The following is an 18,300-nucleotide window of genomic DNA, read 5'->3' as shown; positions in this document are numbered from 1 at the left end:
GCAAAATTTCAAGAGTTATTTTTCATGGATTATATTTTCATGCTCGTCGATCTCAACTCAACAGTCTATGTAATAACCAGATTAAACCGGTTTTATATAACAGCTGTTCTTGCTGTTACTTATTCACTCCCTCCGTGATCTGCACTTTATATCGATTTATTTAAGTAAACAATTGATTTCGTCAGTAAGGGAATGTAAATATAAGCATTAAATGATTTATTTTTGAGGTCGTCGTGGGTTATTCAATTTGACTGCTCACCTGACGGCAGTTATTGACACGACGACGTCACAAATAAATCATTCAATGCTTTAATATAGACACCTGGAAGTATTGATATATGGGTGGTACATTTATTCATCCCTTTGAATTTTAAAATTTTTACAATATTTCCAGGAGAATACATTTTTATAATATCTTGGAAATATAAACATCATAGAAACACCTTATTTTCCCCGGTGATAGTTATATGTTGAGTGCGGGTGTCCCATGTAACCCCGATTTTCGTCACTGGGTGAAATGTTAACAAATGGTGGTAATTTCATTCAAACTTTTCTAGCTAACTCTCAACTTGTCTTTATTATTTTAATACTTCAAGATCAGATTGGAATAGGCTCTACCCATTTAAAATCCATGCCTCGAGCATGCACTTGTCTTAATTGCATTGTTTTCTTTGTTTATTGAGCTATGATTTAGTTTGTCTAAAAAAAATTATTGTCTAGCAATAAGAACATTAATAATTTGTAATACGTAATTATTAAAAGAGTTAATTTCTGATTTGAAAAGACCCACAATGTTATACTTAGATTATAACTCGTCATTCTCAAACAAAAAACAGAACTCAAGTTATTAAACGAATCAAGTAATATATTAACCAAAGAATCCCAAGAATGTATCTTTATTGTTTATTTAAAATTTTTTGAATCAATCGATTTCTAACAAATACACAATTCATAAATGAAAAATAACAAACCATAATTATAACCCTACATTAAAAGTAATTGTAAAAGTAAAAGTAGGTGAACGACTTTTGTAGATGACCATCTTCCACGGTCTGACGTAAATCCATTGTCCAGATCAAGACCAGCCAAACTATGCACGTAATACAGTATTAAGAAAAAACATTAATACATATATAAACCATATCGTCCTTAACTATTTACGTAATATTGTAAAAAATAAAAAAATATACCAATAGATATATCAAATATTTCATTGATGTGCAAATATAAACACCAGTTATGAATCATAAAAATCAAGAATGTTTTCAATTTAAATATTTGCCATTTGCATTTATTCTGTTCGAATTTTCCCTCGTTTATTAATTCTTTATTTTGTGTTACCTATATTACTTTACAATATAACTATTTTTTGGTAATATTTCAATACCCTTTTTTTAGACAATCAATAAAAAGAAACCCTTTTCATATGATTTTGTTTTATTGTTTCCAGTAAAATAAATGTCTGACAGCGAAGAATAAACATGACGAAACAAACTTTAAGTTAAATAAATAACACAATGTTTTACAGCAAATTAGTGTCATTTTAGTAATGTTTTTTTCTATGTTCAACAGCTCTCAAGGAAAGTTTCATAACAATGTTTACAAGTATGCGTTACATTTAAAACAGAATGCATCTCAACCTTTTCTTTACAAAACACTGGGTTAATTCACAGGATTTAATAAATGGAGGAGGTGATACACATTTGTTACGTTAATTACATTGTAAATGAACAAAACATCATCAGCACCAACCAAAGAGAAAATAAAAGTACAAACATGTTAAGGTGGTATGGAAGACCTGTCGATATTACTGTTGATAAAAGTATGAACCTTTACATTTCTTTCTATAGTACGTCACAATATGGAGGTGTCTCATACCACCTTAAGCAAAAGAGAAGAATCGTAACATTCCATGATCAATCAAAATCTATAGAAGATTGAATAAAGCGATTTAAACAATGCACGAGATTCTCACAATGCAAAAAAAATTAACAGGAGGGGAACCTAAACTGATGAAAATAGCTAATTATATTAAAGCGATCTATTGACTCCCGATCTTGGATCTAAACTAAATTTCTAAGGAACATAAAGTTACAATCTCTCCTTTTGTCTCCATTCTGTTGAATAATGAAGCCGACCAATATTTATATCCAAAATAACTGATCTCATTGACTTTTAAAACACACAGATAATTTCTTGTTTTAACATAGACAACTTCCCATATAACAATACATATTTATAGATTGGTAATTCGTCCTGTGAATGGCACTAAGCAAAATAAATAACTAGCATCATTAGCAGGTGCTTGGTTTTGTAGGTGGCTAGATGACAACATGTGTTAAACCATTAAGTCACTAAGTAGATGTCCTGGGACTTTCATCATAGGGATATATGAAACAGTTAAAACTCTGGGAGAGGAGGTCAAACATGTATTATTTTTACGGCGATTGAAGAATCATTTGACGACCCAGGCAAAAAAAACCAACAAAACATTCCAGTCCTTTTCTTTAGGCTACAGTTGCGATGAAATAAAATAAATAGAAAGGGGGAAATAAAGTGAAAACAATTGTTAAAAAATGTAGTTACATATCGCCTGTACATCATCAAAATTGGTTAAATGTATTTCTGAATAGCATACAATTAAAATAGAGGATATATTGCAGTTTCTACTTGTGTCAGTTCTTTGTGCTCCTACAGTGCTGCTACTGAAAGTTGACAAGGATATGATAACGTGACTAGCATTCTGTAAGGGACTTGTCACGTACCTTAAATGTACGTATACTGTACTCAGTAAAGACACAAACAGACGTAAGAAATATTTAAAGAACTGTTAACAACTTAAAATGGTTTATAGACAGAGTTAAAATAATTAAAACAAACGTTTACAAATTAAGTGGCAAAAACCCACTTTCAAAGATATGTATAAATAAAGGAAAATGATGGTTAGATAGAGTCCACGAAAAGCTGGAACCTTTTAACACAAATTATGCTAGGAAATAGAACGACCAATAGAATACATATACCATTGTTACGTCACATTCCAAGGTGCGGTCATTCTGCTCCAGTCAGTTCAATAGCACACAATGGAAAAACCTGATATTTTTAATCCATAAGAAAGGGCATAAATGATTTACATTAACTCGATAGGCCATCATCTAAACATAGTTATACTATTAGTGCAATTAATAACGAAGATATTTGCCTTGATTGAAACAATGGATCACATTTTTAACGTACATTTGCTTACATTACAATGATTAGTATAGCCTTTTATTTTATAACATGATTCAAACTGAAGTAAACAATAACCAACACTGTATGCATGAGCACAAAAACTCCAAAAAATTAAGGTCAGACGACACGTTCTTCGAGAATCTTTTTTGTATCTCCTCGTTATAGAGAGTTCCAATAAAATTATTAATTTTATAATTATTTTAAAAATGATTAATATTTAATTACATGTGGTTATGTGTCTAGATGGCCGAGTGGTTAGAACCGTGGCCGCTCACTGCCAGAAGCGTACATGTTCTGGAGGTCGTGAGTTCAAATCCCTGCTCCGGCCGAGATAGAGTTCCTCTATAGTGAATTTTGCTGTGCTGTATATGTATTTATTTTTACATCAGCAATTCGAGTGTATTTCCAAGAAGATTATATAGGAAATTGCATACTCTAGTATTTTGTAGAAATGCCTTGTAAGGAACCCTAATTTTTTGCAAGAAAGCTTGTCAAAATAGTTGTAAACCATCAACAAATTCCTGGAAAAAGTTATATAAAATTGAGGAACGTGTCGCCTGACCTTAACAATCAAAAATGCCTCAATGTAATATCATTCTACCAAAATACAGAAGGAAATAATTTATTAAAAAATAATGAACAATTGAAACCCCAATACCCCGTCATATTGTTTTTCATAATAGGAATTATGTTTGCATAATGATTTACAAAGAAATGAACACAGATCTGTATCTTTAACACAAATGTAATATTATCAAAAATACCAAAGGACTACATCATTCAAAACACATATGGAAATGTTGTTCTTCTAGTGTACATTCGTTAAAAAAATCATTAAATACGATGAATTCAATTTAGATGATATATGGTTCAAACTTTGCGCATTTCTAAATTATTGTATCTCCCGCCTTTAGCCCCTGCTCCCTTCCTGTGCCCCTGTGGTGGGCCTCCGTGTGCTGAGTATGGCGGCGGGGGTCCCGATGGGCCCTTCAATAAGAAATAAAAACAAGGCTCAGTATAGATACCATTCATCAAAACATATAACGTAACAAATTGTACTAGTCTTTATAAAATGAAGAAAAAATATTAGTAAGTGCATGCAATTAAATTGCTTAGTTATGATTACACATCTCCAAATAATCTACATAATTGACATGTAGAGTGGTGAATAAATGAAATCTAAATGTTTTAAGGTTGTTTTAACTTGTGTATGAGAAATATTTACTTACGCAAATGACTATTCCAGTTGTAGCTATAGGATTAAGTCATGGAACATTATTTTGAAGTAAAAAAAATACTGAACACAAACTTGAATATACACAAGGAAAAATGTCTTTCATTTTAGCACATAATTGAATGAAAAGAATTAGAAAAATAACAATAAATCCGAATTAAGTAAAAGATTAAAACTTATTATGGTCTATATTTTCAGACTAGAAGCTTATGACAGAAACAGTAATTTTGGTAGCAGTGAGAATGTTGAGAGAGAATATGAAATGAAAGTGCCCTGCTATGAGCAGTACAAAGATATTAACAAAGACACACAATTTACACCTGTAAAGAAAGAAGCTATTGCTGCATATTTAGGGAAAATGGGGAAAAGTGTGGATGATCATGTGAAGTATATATATGAGAGCAAGTTTCTGAAATATGTGCGATTGGCGTGTGATGTTGGTTTGTTTTTTGTGAGAGCTGAATGTAATGCAGAGATGAAGAAAAGCATTTCATACAAAGTGGATGTCGGTGTGGATGTAGATGGATGTATTGTGCAATGCCAGTGTGAATGTGCTGCAGGGATGGGTCCATCTGCTGTGTGTAAGCATGTATCTACTGTGTTGTTTGGTTTACAAATGTTTAGTGAGTGTGGAGACATAGTAACAGAAGAAACATGTACTCAAAACCTACAAACCTTTCATCATACCAAACGTTATAAGGGTAGCCCCATCAAGGCCAAAGACTTGCCATTGGCTAATCAAGACCTTAATGTCATTTTTGAACCTCGGCCAAGAGAATTTCAAAATGCTGCCGGACATCAAGACATATTCAGAAATGTGTGGTTAAATAACCCAAATCTTGATTATTTCCCTGTGTCTCAACTATTTTCATATGCCAACAAAGTGGCTTTAAACAATGACCATGACTATCTACAAGGTTTTCTTTCCGACAACTGGCTTCGGAATATGAATATTACAGCAATAACTGACAATGAAATAATGCGGACGGAAAGACAGACATGTGGACAAAGTAACAATAAATTATGGCATAATGAACGTCAAAAGAGAATTCATTCCTCTAACTATAAAGCAACTGAGAAAACTGATCTAAACAAAGTTGCAAAAAATTTGACAAAACATAGCCCCCAATTATTTGCCCCTGCTATTTTACATGGCAAATGCTATGAATCAGTTGCTTTACAGGAATTTCAAGAAAAATCTGGTTTTCAAACCAAAAAGTGTGGTATTTTTGTGTCTAAATCACATCCTTACTTGGCTGCATCTTCTGATGCAGTCATTGATGACAATAGATTAGGTGAAATCAAATGTCCCTTTTCAGCAAAAAACAAAGAAATATCAGAGGAAACTGTACCTTATCTTAATTATGTTAATGACACCTTAGAGCTTGACAATTCTCATGATTATTACTATCAAGTGCAAGGACAGCTCTTCTGTTCTGGAAGGAAGGAATGTACATTTATTGTTTATACTTTAAAAGACATAAAAACAGTTACAATACTTAGAGATGAACATTTTATTAAAAACATGCTCAAGAAATTGAAAGAATTCTTTGAGACTCATTTCAAGAAAGCTGTTTTAAATAGGTTTTTTTTTTCCAACAAATGGATTAAATGCTGAGATATGCCTTATTGAGTTCTTGTGGAATTCTTGGTATACATTAGACTTCCCTGTATATTAGTTGAACATTAAACTCTGACTGTACACTAGATTGAAATATCCAGCACTTATAAATTGGATACATTTTCAGTGCACAATTGTTTATAATAAGTGTTTTTTGATAATAAAAAATTGCAAACTATAAATATGTGATACTTTTTGTTTTCAGCAAAAAACTGAAAGTTTTCAACTTGAATAGGAATATATTTATGCATGTTTAGGGACAATGCACTTTCGAAAATTGCACATAATAAAACACACATAAGAGATTTCACTTGCTAATTTTGTTTCCGTAGAGTTGAGGGGTCCTTTTAATATCTTATATGTTTTCGCAAGCCCTATCAGCCTCTCAATGTGAACACGTTTGCTTGAAATTTTTCTGTCTCTTAAAACAGTTTTATTAGACATACGGTTTTTTTCTTAAAGAATGTGGGAATGTTCACCTTAACATCCTTTGGGGCAAACAAATCCTGGACATTGAATCCTTTGTCCGACATAATCGAGTCCCCTGGTTCACAAATGTTTGTTAAAGGGCTACGTTCAACAATTTGCCTGTCACTGGTAGACCCTCCATAAGCTGGGGAGATGTATGATATAAGTCCTCCAGGTGTAGCACCAACAAGCACTTTAACAGTGTTTCTGTTTTTGTAAGTTGAGAAGGTAGATTGTTGAGCAACAGGGTATTTTGGTTTTTTGACTGGGATTTCAGTGCCATCAATAATAACTCTTGTAGAGGGAAATTTTTGAAAAAAGTCCCAGGGTGAAAACAAATTAACTGTGTCTCTATCAGGCCAGAAATTAATTTCTCTAAATTGTCTTGCCATAAAATTTACCCATGTAATCCAAATGTTGTCTACTGTAGTTTTTGATATTCCAAATGAGCGACTCAATTCATAGTTTGTTTGGTTCTGTCTTAGTTTTATCAAAGTTAAAAACAGTTGATTTTCAACTGACAAATTTTGAACTTGATTGTAAAGATATCTTAGATGATAAGCAGCTGGACCTAAACTATGGAGAACAAAAAGGAAATCTGTGTGTGTTGCAAGACCGGTGTAAAATAGCATTCCTTCATGGTCATCAATAAAGTTTTCTATTGATAAAAAAGGTGTAGGGATGGTTTGAGATGATGTCTCTGTGAAGCACACTTCTTCCTTGTCTTCCAACTCAGTAAAATTTGATGCATCTTCGTCCTGATTTAAGTTGCTGTCTGATGACTCAACAGTACACCAGTTTGCCACATCAGAGATATCAGCATCATCCATCAATACTTCTAATGGTTCTTCAGCCTCATTCTTAATCTCTTCAACTTTAAGATTGCGTGCATCTCTTCGCTCACTTCGCTCATTTTTTTTTTGCTTGATGCAGCTATTTCAAGGAAAAACTGAAGGGATCGCATCAGCCTTTCTTTGTTTTTTCAAAGGATCAGTTCCTAAACAAATATTAAAACAATTTCATTTTATTTATTCAAATTGTTGGTCTTATAATAAATTTCTTTTATGAAAAAAAAAGCTCAGATTACGTCTTCTCTCAATATCAGACAGGCTATACCTGAAGCTATGACTGTATTAAGCTTCAATTCTAATTAGTGAAAAATTTCTTCCATTTCATTTCTTTCTCAAATTTTGATAACAACATTCAACATTATAAATATTATAATGAATTTTATCTGATTCATAAGTTTGATAACAACATTTGACATAAAAGAATATAATAAATCTTATCCTGCATGTTGTGACATTCCTCCTCGAAGAAATTGATTTTCCTCATCATTCTTCACCACATTCTGTCAGCTCAAGTTAAATATGGGTCTATGCTTTGTGATTTATGACAAAACAAAATAGCCATGGAAGAGCAAACTTTGTAACATAATCACAAGTTTGGCAATTTCATTGCATATTTTGAATCTGCCAATTTATTCCAACATGGCCAATCAATTCATGAAAATAAAGTAAAAATTATTCAACAACGAACAAAAGTATACAACATATAAATAATTAAGACACAGATGTTTTCACTTTCTCGTTTTCCATTTTCGGGACATCAATACATTACAATGCAAAGCAGTCCGACCCCCCCCCCCCCCCCCCCCCGCCCAGTGAAAACAGTCTCACTCATTTTAAAAATTTAATACCAAAACACAAATTAAATTAACTGAAAATTGTTATAACGCCAATGAAACAACATATCAGAGAGAAAACTTACCGTGCGAAGTTACAGATATGAAGTCATCTTCACGGAAATGTTTGTGACAGACAACGCTGTGTGGCTGAGGACACCAATGTTTATAGCGAAACTCCTCGCTGTTTCTTTTGATGGCTAACACCCAGAGTTTCTTCAGTTTTTGATCTTTAGGGAAACTCAATCCACCGCGGGTTGAGCACCCAGGGACACAGCAACATGTAGGCATTACGAAAATGATAACAATGTAAACACCAAAACAGTGACGAGCTAATACCGGAAATATAGATCGTGAACCGAAACGTTCGTAGCGCCACCTATGTTTTAACAAAGGGGGAAAACCGACAAATATCGATCATTAGATAAGACATAAAAAGTTATCTAATGAGGGCAAACTAGGACGGAAGTTGTAAGTACACGCATTTAGTAAGGTTTCTGTATGGTCTCAAACTTTGATCTATTGGACCGACAACGTATTTGAAAACACGGGTACATATGTATGTTAGGGTTTCCCGATTGATTTCACAACGATTTGTAGAAAGTCATTCCTCTGTACGTCCTACAACATGACGTCATAATTAACGTTGACCTCACAATATGCGTCCTTTCGATAGTTCTTGGAGAATGTAACGTATAACACGTTATTCATAAACATTAATAAAACTGATTGTTTCCTTTAAATAGACGCTGTTTTTAAAAGTAATGATACCAACTTCAATGTTATCAGTAAAATCAAATAATCAGCAGCTTTAAGCCTCGTATGATATTGAGACTCTACCTTCTACGTGTAAACTGATAAGTCTTTAATGATATGTTATATTTCAAAATAATTTTAGTTAATTGCATAATGGCACGAAAACCTGTAATACTGTATACAAATTGTAAACCTTAAAAACTAAAAAAGGAATTAGGTAATTAAACATTTGTTAATGCCTGAACAGTCAACAGACCAAAATGTTTCCCCTCGGTGCAGGGAATAACTCAGTATGATTTATTACCCTCGGCTGTTGGCTTTGGGCAAGAGAACACACTGAACTGTTCCCCGCACCTGTGGAAAAATATTCTGGTCTATTGACTGCTCAAGCAATAAACAATTGTATAATATGTTTTATATTTCAGCTCTTAACATTCATATTTTGTCAAACACATGTACAAAGCATACAGAACAACAATCCCGGGCGTGCCACAGACTATAGAGCAAACCAACCAATCAGATGTCACTTTTATCGTTGGGTGTGAGATGTCAGCCCGACAAAGTCGGCATGGATTCGGGTTAACCTGACTGCAGTTTTCATATGCATTATTGCAGACTGGATATATAAATAATCTAAAAATACAAACAAAAGAGCGTTTGTCATCACTGGGTAAGATATTGATTATTATGTGTAAGTTTGATTGATTTAAGAAGTTCCTGTTTAAAAGAAAATGAATTGAATTTCTTTCATGTCGTACTTCAATATACATGCAAAGTTGCAAATTATTTATAAAGTGAAAACAAATTTCTATAGCAACTAATAAAGAACCAGATGTCTAAGTTAGATACACAAGTGAAAGTCGCACAAAGTTTTTAATAAAACATAGTTGTTCAGAGCATGCAATTTTTACTCATGTTAAAGCGATTCCAACTAATATATTTTAAATGATTTTTTCTTTCTTCGCAAATACTTTATAATATATACATATGCTAGAAAAATTAATAAACACATTGTTCAGGTTAGCTTCCATCTAAAACAATTGAGTATTGAATTACAAGTAATTAAGTGTCTTTTAGAAATTATAAACCAAACTTTCAAGTCAAGATCAAAGGATATACCTGAAGTCATTGCAAGTCATTGTTTTACTAGCATACATAGATAAAGAGGAACAATATATATGTTTCGGACAGAATACAAAACTTAAACATGAACAGGAGAACGAGAGAAATACAGAAAGTGATAGAAAGAGAAACAGATATAAAGGCAAACAGAAAAGAGAAATATAGAAAGAAAAAGATAAATCAACTTGTTGGACGCTAGGTTACTAAGTGTACACCCACTGTCGGACACAAAGCATTATTATGACACAAACCTCATCAGATTGCACTTATAAAAACAGCTGTTTAGCATAAAAATATGACACGAGTAATTCTTTACCATACAACTGTGCTTATCAAAGCGTGTGAATTGTGTCTGAGATCAGACTGGCGTCGATAAATGTATTATATTTAAGTTATTTAAGTATGATTCCGAATACTTTTTATGGAAATTACTTGTAATTGACAGCTATTTCAAAACTCACAGGACTGAAATCTACACGATTCACTTCTGAAACTAGTGGTCGATCGGTCAAGACATTTAGTAACCCAAGGGAATTTAAGGACTGCACAAAATAATCGGACTCAAATATTCATATTAGTTAAATTAATTTTTTTATTACGATCAATTCATTAATATGTTTTATGATTAATGCCGGTTATGTATTTTCTGCAATGCAATTGCAATGCAATTGCCTTCATACGTTGCATGAATTACAAAAGAGTGGATTTTATTCATCTAATTATTTTTCTCTCCATACTTTTCATGGATGAAGCTTGAAATATGAAAGTAAGATTAAGAAATGTCAACATGTGTTTGTGGGTATATTGGTGCGTGATCTCAATATTATAGCTATCAGTTAGCAAATTGTCAATGCACTGAATTGAAGTCAACCGTGAAGAATACTAAACAAAACTATTTTTCAAGTTGATGTACTCAGTAATGTGTTGCTTTTGGTTAATGTGTGCAATGAATAGATATCCTAAACACAAGGATCAACAGATTCGTCAAACCACGAATATTTTATCTAAATGGGCCAATAAAAGAGCCTTTAGACCGAAATCGCCTTCTATTTATTTCATATGTTTAAAAAAGGTTGTTTTGCCTGCAGACTTGATATAATTTGGAGATTAAAAATTAATCTCAATCAATGTAATTTGATTTTAGTAACCTATGAGAGCATGCCTAAGATTGTATAATCAAGTCTTGATTCCTTTAATAAAACAGTAATTGACATTATAATCATTATTCTTTAATATCTTTTAAATCCATGAAAAAATCTAAGCACACATAACAATCATATAAACCATCTATCAAACGATGATTTTTTTTTAAAACGAATTCATCCTAAAAGATTTAAAAATGTACTATATTTAACCTCTTTAAACAGACAGCTTAATTTTGATTTTAAATTCAAAAATACTTTCATCCTTACACACGCCTATCAGCTAACAGTCTGGCATTCCAATTATTCGCGTCATCACAGGAAAACAGATGTCGTATTACATCAAAACACCTTGTAGTATGTAGGGTAACCAGTCAGGTGTATCAACATTTAAAACATGATGCAGGAAGGGGGGGGGGTGAAAACTTCGGTGAGAATTGCTAATAAACTGCATGAGTTATGTTTTTAATATGAACATTGCTGGGCAAACAATCAACAATTTAAACTGAATTAAGAAACAAGTTTTTTGAAATGGAGATAAGAGAGAGAGAGAGAGAGAGAGAGAGAGAGAGAGAGAGAGAGAGAGAGAGAGAGAGAGAGAGAGAGAGAGAGAGAATGTTTTAATATTTGTTTAATATTTTACTTCTTCACATTCATCTTATGTCAAACACATGTAAAGATATATAGTACAACAATTCAGGGTGTGACACAGACTATACAGCAAACCAACCAATCAGGTGACACTTCTATTGTCGGGTGTGGGATATCAGCCCGACAAAGTCTGCACACATTCAGGTACACCTGACTGCAGGTCTTACATGAATTATTTGAGGCCGGATATTTTATTAACCTGACAAAAAAAACGTTTGTCATTATTAGGTAAGATATTGATTATTATAGGTAACTTTGATTTCATTTAAGAATTTCCTTTTTTTAAAAATTGAAGTGAAGTTTTGTTTAAGTGGTGGTGGGGAGGGGGGGGGGGTGAGGGGATATGACAGTGGGGATATAGAAATAGCGTTAAGTATATGAGATAACTTGTCGTTTGTTCCAGTGTTCCAGTTTCTCTTTTTATTCCTTATAGACTAAAGAGTTCTGATTTTAGCGTGCTAAATCGGATGTTAAGGGGGAAAACTACAATCCATAGCTTCCGAGAAGTAGAGCGGAACTACAGATTTCATTTAACGACACAAGGAATATAGAATTAAGTCACTCCAAACTATAAACCATGTCAAATTATATAAAGCAGTCTATTAAATATTCATGCCATTGAATAGACTGCTTTTAAATCAATTCATTATTTCTCGAATCCGTTTTTTGCGTGTTGTGTCTTTCTTTTATAAAAATGGAGGAGGGGATGTTATTAAATTTGTGTAAAATGTGGAGTATATTTGTTAATGAACCATTATATGGGGTGATAATGTATGTATGTAATGTGGTATTATCTTATAAACCTGTTTATACCTACTGGAGGTTCAACACGGTAATGACAGATCAGTTACAAATATACCGGAAGTATTTGCTTTTTTTTAAAAATAAAAATAAAAATGTTTTAATAAAATTTTGATAAAAAAAAAACTTCCCACATATGGTAGTAAGGTCTTTCGAGTAAGCAGTCCGTCGCCATACAACTGTTGCTTATGTTTTGTCGAAATATTTTAGTATATCCATTATCATGCATGCATAAAAAGAAATATCAAAAAAACAAAAACAAAAAAAAACTTAACTTAACTTAAACTTAGAGTGGTAAAATAAAGCAGATGTGCAACTATTTTATGCATTGTGAGCTTTAAAGGCTCAATATAAAATGCCGTGAACTTGAATACTTTGTTCTTATCTTTGGCACAAAAGTGTAAACATAAAATTTAGTAATTGTGACATAAAGCGGAAGTAACATCCCTGGTTATAGATTAAAATTAAATGTAAACATAAATTTAACGGAAGCCTTAATTTACATTCAACAAACTGCACACAGTGAAACAGTTAAATTATCAGAACTAGAGTTATCGTTATTTAGTCATAGAAACATTTTTGTTGAACTTAACTGTTTGAGGTTCATTTTCTCCCTTATGCTATTAGATTGGTAAAAAAAAAAATCGGAGTTGCAACTATTTTATGCATTGTGAGCTTAACAAGGCTTTATATAGAATGTCGTAAACTAAATCATTTTATTCTGATCTTTGGCACAAGATTGTAAACATGAAATTCAGTAATTGTGGCATAAACTGGAAGTGGACGAGAACAGGAAAAGGGCGATTTCAAACCTGTTGTTCTCTCCTTCATTACAATATTGGTAGAATAGATCAAGATCAAAAGGTCAAGGTTACATCTCAGTGTCACTTTTAGGGGGTTACAACTTCTCCAATGGCTTAGAAAGAAACGTTCACGACAAACATTTTACTGGTTAAATTTGTTTTCACTTTTGAATAACCTTGACCTTTGACCTTGACCTTTTTGTCATGCAGAGAAATCATTGATGCAACTGCAAGTTGTTCTGTGTATCTGCATTTACTCGTTTTCATATTTTGGATTCGATCGCGGCGACTCATCACAAGTGTATTCAAAACAATGTATACGGTGTCAATTGAATCAATGTAATGTGATGTACACACCCTTATGTATAAGGTCAGCCTTGTTTACATGAGCAAGTTATGCAAGATTGATATGCGTAGTTAATGAATAAACGTTAAGCATTGTTTAGTGACTGGTTGACATCGTAACATTTTTAATAAAGAAACTAGTAATGCTGCTAATATAGAGTGTTTCTGGATAGCATGACTAAGATGAACACTCGCCTGGTCAAAGTTTTGTCGTGAGCAGCTAACTAAGATGTTGACGGCGTCCTCGAATTTCAAATAAACAACTGCTGGATATTCCTCTTTTGTGTTGAATTGCATGAGATCAGAAATCAATTAATTAATGCTGATTCTTGAACAAAAAAATCCTTTAAGGTTCCAAATCGATAACAGCTAGTCAGGTACACCTGAGAAGTAAATAAATGATGAGAGAGAACATGTTAAAAAAAGTTTAAAGTTTAAGTAAAATAAGGGGTCTTTCGTCACCAACATTATGAAGGTTTAGAGAGAGAGAGAGAGAGAGAGAGAGAGAGAGAGAGAGAGAGAGAGAGAGAGAGAGAGAGAGAGAGAGAGAGAGAGACAGAGAGAGAGAGACAGAGAGACAGAGAGATGAAATACCGAAATACCAAAAAAGATATAAACAAAGAGAGAGAGAGAGAGAGAGAGAGACAGAGAGACAGAGAGAGAGACAGAGAGAGAGAGAGAGGGTTGAGTACATAGCTGAAGAGGTTAATAATTTGACTGCAGGTTTTTACTTTGCAGTTAATATGTTCAGGAGTAATTTAAAACAAGTACATAACAAAATGTTAATACTTAACGCCAATCTTCAGAATCCTATAACCAGGTATTCTTATCAATGCTCCCTTAAAATTGTTTCCATAATTCCCTAAATGAATAGTGTAGAATGTAGTAGAATGGCCATTTCCATAAAAGAATATTTTTCTCTATGTGAAAAATGTCTGATTTAAAAAAAATGTGCTAGAGACAGGGCTTTCCTAACCCCCCCCCCCCCCCCCCCCACAGCCCCCAGGGTGTCAATATCTATAGGGTGAAAGAAGAGTTGATCATTGTCGGCGCCGAAAACGTCCACAGCTCAAAGATCAGGAGTTCTGGGATATAGATATTTAAATGATGCAGTGATTAAAGTGCATCATATTGACCCAACATGCAATCGGCTCTTTATCCTACATTTAATGCAACAAGCTAATATTTTAAGTGGGTACAAATAACAGTGTCACTGACAGATAGCAGAGACTCACTTTTGTTCTCCCTATTTCCATTTTACTTTAAACAGAATTCCTCATCTTTGCAAGAAACAATTTTAGTGTCCATTCTATGTCCTGTTTGTGGAAATAGAATGGACCCAAAACCCGTAACTGGATGGAATCGCGTTCATGTCTATTAAAGAAAAAACTACCCAGAGGGAAACATCCAGACACCTTACAAAACCCTTGGCTTTCTATGATGAGAATTATTAAAGGTATAAATGCCGTTTGAAATTAACATTTTAAAAGAAATAAATGTTTGCGTTTTCTATTAAGCCACAAATGTTATACACTTTCTGCAATATATACTGTTTAAATCAAACGCATTTAAAAGTATTAAAAATAGATTCTAATTTATTCATTCGGTCGGTAAACGACAATTTTGAAATATTTAAAAGCACGTGATGTGAGAAGCTAATTTTAGAACGTACACAAGATGTCGACGCAGAAACGTGGTTTGTCTGTGGGCAGTGGAATAACGCGTCCAAAGAGAAAAGAAAGAAACAGTTTGACAGAAAACGTTGTAAAATTAGAGTATATATTGAAGAACACCTTGAGCGGTGGGAACGTGTTAGAGACGTCATGCTTAAGGTGGAATAACACAGCTGGAAAAAGTAACTCAAATTATCATGATCTTTTTTTATAATGAAAGATATAATGATAAATAAATTGTACAGATGTCAAATAAGCGAAAAAATTGAAGTTTGGGGATAAAAAATGAATATAAAAAATAACTATTCCGGTAAGTAACAACAAAAACCCCTGAGGGATTCGAACGCGGGATGTACGGATCACAAGTCCGACACTTTATCCACTCGGCTATGGAGTAGGATACATGTTTTAGTCCATAAAATCCTTTTTTAATAAAACGAAATGTTTCGATCAGTGTCAGCCATTTTTGTGATGATGTGTTATTCCACCTTAACTATGAGCTTGCCGGGTTCATGCTAAAGACGGATGGGTCACACAACGGTGTGTTTTCTTTTATAAATAAGATATATTTACTCATAAAGGAAAAAAGGTTATATGCATGGTATGATATTCATTGTCTGATTATGATAAAACTTGTATAGGTTATTATACAAAAACTTCTTAAAAATCTATAAATTGTATCTGTTTTGAGTCGAGTGACCCCAGAAGGGATAATTTTGACTTGCTATTTTATAATTATATATGTTGTCAAATGCATGAAAATAATGATTTCTTGCAAAAGAGCTCTCATCAATTGTCATCGACACCGATACGCACCCATCTTCATAAAATGCAGATGAAAATATATGATATTTTTTTCTGTTAACAGCACAAAAACCCCAAACAACTGTAAACAAACCTGTCTTATTACCTCGTCCTGCATGCTGCTCTTCTGAATTATTATTCCCGCACGCATGCGCAAATGTGCCTCAAACGTTAATCGTTTGTGAATGTGCATAGGTAAATCGCCGTTATTCATTTGTAAAATTTTCTGTAAAATTTTTTTTTTATGTACTGTGGTTTCATCAATATTCGTTGAATACCAATTTTCGTGGAATTCGTTGTTAAGTTGATCCACGAAATTAAATGTTCATTGAAACGCAATTTCTATGAACATTTTGTATTGATAGGGTCATTGGCCACGGATTTACGTATCCTTGAAATTGTGATTTTCACTTTATCCACGAAAATTGATACCCTTGAATATTAATGAAACCACAGTACCTAGTCATGCTGACAAAAATGGCGTTAAAAATGGCATATATATACCTTTATGTGATTTAATGTAATGGCGTTAAAAATGGCATATATATACCTTTATGTGATTTAATGTAATGCATTAAATGCGCAAATCTACAGGTGGAGGGGGGGGGGGGGGTCTATGGTTCTGGTCATAAACTCTGAATAAATCAAACTTGTCAAATTAGTATAGTATAGTATAGTATAGTATAGTATAGTATAGTATAGTATAGTATAGTATAGTATAGTATAGTATAGTATAGTATAGTATAGTATAGTATTGTATAGTATAGTATAGTATAGTACAGTACAGTACAGTACAGTACAGTATAGTATAGTATAGTATAGTATAGTATAGTATAGTATAGTATAGTATAGTATAGTATAGTATAGTATATGTGGTATACTATAGTTTATTAGCTCAAAACCACATGGTTCATAGGCATTGTATAAATGCATGTAACTACATAATCAATGTAAAAAAAATTAGCCGTACACAGACACTTTGCCATTATGAGATATTATCACAAATATACAATATAACTAGACACGATCTCGTTGCGAGCAACGAGGAGGTCTTCCGTCCGATTTTTAGAATATGGAATGACCTTACGCTTGATCTTCGTCAACGGAACGTATCCGGAAAACGAGGCGGGATCTATGAGTGATGGATGAAAGACTATCTATCCCTTTTGTGTTCCTTATTTGAGGGATCAGCTCCTTTTCATTCAGTTTAGTCAAAAGGTATTTTTGTGTACCACTAAGACGTGTTTAGAAATTGGTTACCGTTTTTTTTTTAGATATCTGGGAAAAATCGTTTTGATATCCGGTCCTAAAACTCCTTTTAGGGTCCAGATAACAAACAATATATGGTTGTACATTGTTAAGCTCAATATTTTGACCATCTTTTGTTAAATATTGCTTTCCAAAGTTTTCCTCCATTTTGAGATATTGAGCATCAAAGTTTTAGACTTCTGACCCCTTAAAATCCCTAATTACTTAACATAGGAGTAAATGATTGCCATGTGTAGGTGAATAACGTTTGAATAAACATAATTGCTTCTATAACGTATCACAAATATTTCACATTAAAACGTTATCATTAAACGACTTTAGAGCCCCTCAGCCCCTAATTTGAGAGGCCAGCCCCTTTTTCATGATTGCAAATGAAAGCTCTTGTCAATTTAAACACTTTTTGTTCAAAAAGTAATTACAAATTTTGTATCGTTCTCGAGATTACTTGAGACGGTCGTTTTAGGGGCCGATCCTGGAACTCCCTTTAAGGACTACATAACAAATAAATTATGGTTGATTATTGTTAAGCTTATTATTTTGACCATCTTTTGTTCAATATTGCTTATCCAAATGTTCCTCCATTTTAAGATATTGAGCATCAAAGTTTTAGACTTCTGGCCCCTTAAAATCCCTAATTATGTAACATAGGAGTAAATGATTGCCATATGTAGGTAAATAACGTTAGAATAAACA

At 33.1% G+C, this 18,300-nt stretch overlaps 1 protein-coding gene and 1 pseudogene across 1 annotated transcript in view; one reads left to right on the top strand and one right to left on the bottom strand.

The window, feature by feature from the left end:
* Nucleotides 1–18,300, top strand: part of LOC109618075 (uncharacterized) — a 116,634-nt gene that overhangs the window by 62,103 nt on the left and 36,231 nt on the right. The gene's annotated exons all lie outside the window — the stretch shown is intronic.
* LOC136273106 (uncharacterized) lies at nt 6,328–7,546 on the bottom strand (annotated as a pseudogene).

Source organism: Magallana gigas, chromosome 1, assembly GCF_963853765.1.
Source record: "Magallana gigas chromosome 1, xbMagGiga1.1, whole genome shotgun sequence".
NCBI lineage: Eukaryota > Metazoa > Mollusca > Bivalvia > Ostreida > Ostreidae > Magallana > Magallana gigas.
The sequence above is the reverse complement of the archived record's forward strand: the minus strand, read 5'-3'. Positions and strand labels throughout refer to the sequence as shown.